At 44.5% G+C, this 5,579-nt stretch overlaps 1 pseudogene; it reads right to left on the bottom strand.

Annotated features, from left to right (window-relative positions):
- Positions 1-574: 574 nt before the first annotated feature.
- Positions 575-3,001, bottom strand: LOC120720282 (annotated as a pseudogene).
- Between the last annotated feature and the right edge of the window lie 2,578 nt (positions 3,002-5,579).

The raw sequence follows: 5,579 nt of genomic DNA, 5'->3' as shown, positions 1-5,579 counted from the left end.
GGGACCATGACAGTACCCCCCCCCCCTCGATCTGAGAGTAGAGACAGTGTCTGTCTCTACTCTCAAGATTAGGCTTAAAACTTTCCTTTTTGCTAAAGCATATAGTTAGGGCTGGACCAGGTGACCCTGAATCCTCCCTTAGCTATGGTGCAATAGACGTAGGCTGCCGGGGATTCCCATGATGCATTGAGTTTTTCCTTTCCAGTCTCCTTTCTCACTCAGTATGAGTTAATAGACCTCTCTGCATTGAATCATATCTGTTAGTAACCTCTGTCTCTGTCACAGCATGTCTTTATCCTCTCTTCCTTCTCTCACCCCAACCGGTCGCAGCAGATGGCCCCGCCCCTCCCTGAGCCTGGTTCTGCGGAGGTTTCTTCCTGTTAAAAGGGAGTTTTTCCTTCCCACTGTCGCCAAAGTGCTTGCTCATAGGGGGTCATGATGTTGGGTTTTTCTCTGTATCTATGAAGCGCCTTGAGGCGACTTTTGTTGTGATTTGGCGCTATATAAATAAAATTGAATTGAATTGAATTATCTGAGGAAGAAGCAGAGTTGGTTTGTTTCCAGCTGAATCATCCAGGCTCAGGAATTTGAATCGATCCACATCATTTCTGCTTGAACTAGAGAACATGAGTGTCGACTTACATTTGGTCTGTGAGACACATGTCATAGTGACAGTATTTGGGTTAATATGGCATTACTCACCCTGGTCGCATTTCTTCAATATCAGGCACCAAGTTCAGGAACTCGTTCTTTGCAGCCCGCGCAAGGTAGGAGGTCTCCAGAGTGGGAACCATCGGGAAGTTTTCACAGTCTGAGCAGGAGGGACTGGAGGCACGTGAGCTGTTCTCAGGGGTCCTTTAACACAAATCACACCAAGTTAGAATCAAATAGATAACCTGTCAATAACCGTTTGCAGATCGAGGTCAATGTTCCTAAAATATGTTTACTTCTGGCCCATGGAGCCACAGCGCGAGTCCGACAGAGAGGGGGAGGTAGAGGAAGGGGTGAGGGTGGCACTGCTGAAGCTCGTCACGGATGGATCACGTCCGATCGGTGAGATGAGAGAAAGCTGAAGTGAAACAACAGCAGGATGAGGTAGACGTCAATATAGGAACTCCCTGATGTGACACAGAAAGGCTATTTTTTTATTTCTTTGTATTATTTCTCACCTTGCAGTCACTGATGCTGTTCACCAGCTGGTTGTATTCAGTATTGAAGGTGTGTGTCAGAAGGCGCAGGCACTACAACACAGGAACAAGACCGATCAGCTCCGAGCAGAGAAGGAAGAAGGCAGCAACAAGAACGCCCACTAAGACCACGTTTTTCTCACCTTGGTGGCCAGCTCCTTCTCACGCTTTCAAAGGTGGTGCTGGAGATGTGCGAGGAGACGGAGGTGGACGTGGACAGAGTGCCGGAGCTCACGCTGGGGGACAGAGACTCACTCAGGGACTTGGTGGTGGGAGCTGTTCCCACGGGAGCCGCCTCTCCCAGAAGGTGACGGGTCTTTTCCACCTGGACGAAAGATGGGGGCGAATGTGAGGTGGGGAGAAGAGGGGAGGTTAGTCATGTAAAGTCTGTACTCTAAGAAAAAACTTTTTAGAATAGCACTTTGGTCTTTGAGTTGAAAAGTCATTTTCCCTCTACGATATTAAACAGATTTATTTCTTTATGAATCTTTTAAGGCCCCACCTCCTGCAGCTGCTCCATCTTCTCTAGCTCCCACTGGTGCTCTAGGATGAGGCTATCTCCTCTGGGCCTCCAGCCGGCCAGGTTCTCCTCTCCACGCACATAAGCCACTGATGTGTCCAGGACCTTCCTCCTCCTCCTCTGCATCCCTGCTCAGGACATGAGGCCTCATTAGGATGAAGCTCTCCACAGAATTATGATAAAACAGCTGCCGTTCTTTAAACATGTTTCATGGCCGCTCACCTGGGCTTCCAGTGTCAGACATCTTACACAAGCTCAGCTCGTAGATCCCAGTCACTCGGTTGCTATAATGAAGCAGAAGTTTTGAACAAGGAAACTTTGTAACAGGGCAGATATCTTTGATTGTGAAACAGAGATGGCCACAGTGCAGCAGCCCAGATTTACCAGTCAGTTTTGGAGTATCCAGTCCCAAAGAGGTTCTTGAGAGAACGGGGTGGGGAAATCTTGGCGTCTCGGGAGTAAAAGACCGTGCAGATGTCTTTGGTGATAATGGCAGGCTGGATGCAATGGTCCAGCTGCAGAGAGAGATAAAGGGTGTGTGTTAGACACGATGACATCAAGAGACTTAAAAACACGTACAAACAGGTACAACACGGCGGGGCAGCGGCTGACCTCCAGATACGCAGATAAGGTCATGTCTTCTTCTCCGTAGGGAGTGACGCGGTTGAGCAGGAGGGAGTTGTGCAGGGAGCTGTCCCACACTGCCTCAAAGCGATAGAAAGTGCTGAAAAGACAGAAAGAGGAAAAGTTAGCTTGGCAGCATTATTGTTCACATTCATCCTTTAATCATGACAAAATGTGAGGAATCGCACTGAGGTGAGACCTTGACAACAGACAAATCAGGAGCCACAGAGTGTCAAGTGTCAGCCCACACCAATGATAAGAAAGAAATTCATTTACAGACACGTGAAAAAGCAGTTTAAGGTTCTAGATCTGGATGATTACAACACATCATTATTTATTTAAAGCAACACAAAATGCACAAATGACTATAACCAAGTACATCCTGTGATTCAGCAGCTGATAGAACCAACTTTAGCAGCAAAAACTTGAGGTAATCATTTTTTATTAGTGTTTCACAGCAGTGTGGACGGATTTCTGGCCCGTTTGTCTTTACAATGTTTCTTTGGTTCATTGAAGTTTGCAGATGTTTATTCATTCACAGCTTTCTTAATGTTCAATCATGTTGAAGTCTCAACTTTGAGCCACTGCAGCACCACTCTGTTGTTGCTTTGCTGCTGCGCTCTGGAGTCACTGACCCAACGATGATCTCTTTGACTCTAGAGTACTTCATGGCTCACTCAGGGACCTGGACACTTTGCAGTAGGGGTGGGTTTTGATAATCGATTTATCGATTAAAATCAATTCTGGCTTGGATAACGTGATATTGATTCATTAAAATCCTGAATCGATTTTTTAATGTTCATTTATTTTGCCCGAAATGCCAGAATCTCCGGTCAAACCTCACAAAATTTCAAGAACCACCAAACAGCTAAAACAGTAAATGAGAGCAGGAACACGGATTCTGCACAAAGACGTAAACACAAAGACCCGCGGATCAGAATCAGTGAGACGTCGCCTTTCTCACCCGACGGCACGACACTCGGGGCTGAAAGCAGACAGCTCGCTGATTCTGATGTTTCGGCGGCTCCGCGCTTTGTGTTTACGCCCTTTTTGCGCTGATTCTAAAGCTGTTAGTTTGATGTCTCTCCAAAACAATATTGACTGAACCAGCAGCAAAAGAAGATCCAAACTACGCTTCACAAAAACATCATCATGAATTCACTCTGACTTTTGCTGTTTTGCTTCCACCACACTTCATGCACAGCTCTCTCTCTCTCTCTCACACACACACACACACACACACACACACACACACACACACAAGCTCAACGTTAACAAGTGGGAATTTTTCTGGATTTAAGAGAAGATGAATAAAAGTGAGCAGTATTTACTACATGCTTTGGGTGACTAAATGGAGGATGGATAGGTGACATGAAAACACTACTGACCCTTTATACTGAGCCAATAGCTCACACACTTCTACTAAATCTGTCTAAAGAGCCAGTAATCACGAGGATAGATACTGGAAGCAAACTGAAATGTTAGGAGGAACTAAATCACACATTACAACACCAGTGGCAGCACCCTGCTGTCTCACACATCGGGATCACGGTCCTGTTGAAACGGGCTAATTGCTAAAGCTCACAGTTGCATTCCTCTATACTCAATATGATGGAAAAAACTATTTTAACAAAAAATTTAAAAAATGAACAAGTAAAAGATCTACTATAGCCAAAAGAAGACCATTTACAGACTATAGCCCTGTGAACAAGTATTTGCCTCCTTTCTCATTTCCTATCTTATTCCATATTTGTCACACTTACACCTTTCACATCAATACATTTATAACATTAGACAACAATGTCTAATATTCAACGGCAGTTTTCAAGGGCAAAACGCTATCCAAACATACTTGGTCCTATATGAAAAAGTAATCACACAGAAAACCCGATACCTTGTGTGTCACCTCTGACACCAACAACTGCAGCAAGCGTTTGGTGCTAGAGGTCACATTTGGACTCTGGACCTCTGTGGAGTCTGCAGATGATCTCATTACTGTCTAAAAATCCAAGGAGTGCTGAATCATTGAAAAATACACAGTAACAGGTGTGTAGCATCGCTAACTAGGTAGCAACAAGCCTCTAACACAGTGTGTATGCTAGCGGCTAATCTAGCAAACAAATGAACACAGTGCTTTTAGGTGTTGCACAAGGATAAGATGATAAGCTGTGTGTCTTTTTTATAATGACCTGCTTCAATTTACCTTAATCCAAGGAGTGCTCAGTGTGGGTAAATCTGCCATGAGCAGATAAAGTGGATGAGTGGGACTAGGTAGGTGTGCAGAAAAGAGGCAACAAAGCTGACGCTGAAGAGTGTGCTGAGAACATAGTGGCGCTGCCAGCAGGTTTCCGGCTAGCAGGAAGACTTTGGCGCAGTAACACCTCCAACATTGGCAGTCCCATTTTGTGAAAGCCAATGAAAAAATAGCTAGGTTTCCATGTGTCATTTGTGTGGAACAATACTGCACAACAAGCTAAATAGATTTAAAAAAAACGAAAAAAAATTGTTGAACAACAGAAGATAAATGTCCTTTTTTTCTATTTCCAACTGGCCGGCTGTGTGGTGTGCAGCGTTAAGAGGCCAGCATTCAGACCCCAGAGTTTAACGGCCAAGTTCGAGTCTCTGACGGTCCGTCTGCTATAGCGGGGTAGGCCGAGCGAAAGACGAAGCTCCGGGCTCCTCCTTTTTCCAGCTTTTTTTTTCATTCACATTTTTTAGATATCAAGCTGCAAGTAAAAGCTCAGGGAAACACTTTTAAGGCGCCCTTTAAGGTACCCTATATATGTCCTTTCACATCTTATCACTTCATACAGTGCTGTGGGCCAGTCTACACCTGCTACTTCTGCACAAGCTTTTATCACACACGACCTCTGTTTACAGGTAAGAAATACAGTGTCAGTAATGTTAAAGTGGCTGTGTGGAGTAGCACAACCACTGCTAATATAACACTTTTCACATGCATTTCTACATATTACAGTGTCTTTTACCATCTTTATGGTGCTAGCTTAAAGTCATGCTGTAAATGTTAGCTTGTAGTCAAACATATTCAGACCATGTTAGGACAGAAATATTGGCTTCTATCATGACTAGTTAACAGAGATGTTAACTGCCCACGCGTTACTGTAATCCGATTACTTTTTTCAAGTAACGTGACACACTGTTTACAGCAACACTGTTTACAGCAGTGTGTCATGTTGTTAAAAAAGTGAGTGACGTGAGCACAGTTCTGACATATCAGGAAGTGAACA

This window comes from Simochromis diagramma, unplaced genomic scaffold, assembly GCF_900408965.1.
Source record: "Simochromis diagramma unplaced genomic scaffold, fSimDia1.1 OVJJ01000575.1, whole genome shotgun sequence".
In the NCBI taxonomy this organism is placed as follows: Eukaryota; Metazoa; Chordata; class Actinopteri; order Cichliformes; family Cichlidae; genus Simochromis; species Simochromis diagramma.
Note: the sequence above shows the minus strand (reverse complement) of the source record. Positions and strands in the feature narration are given on the sequence as shown.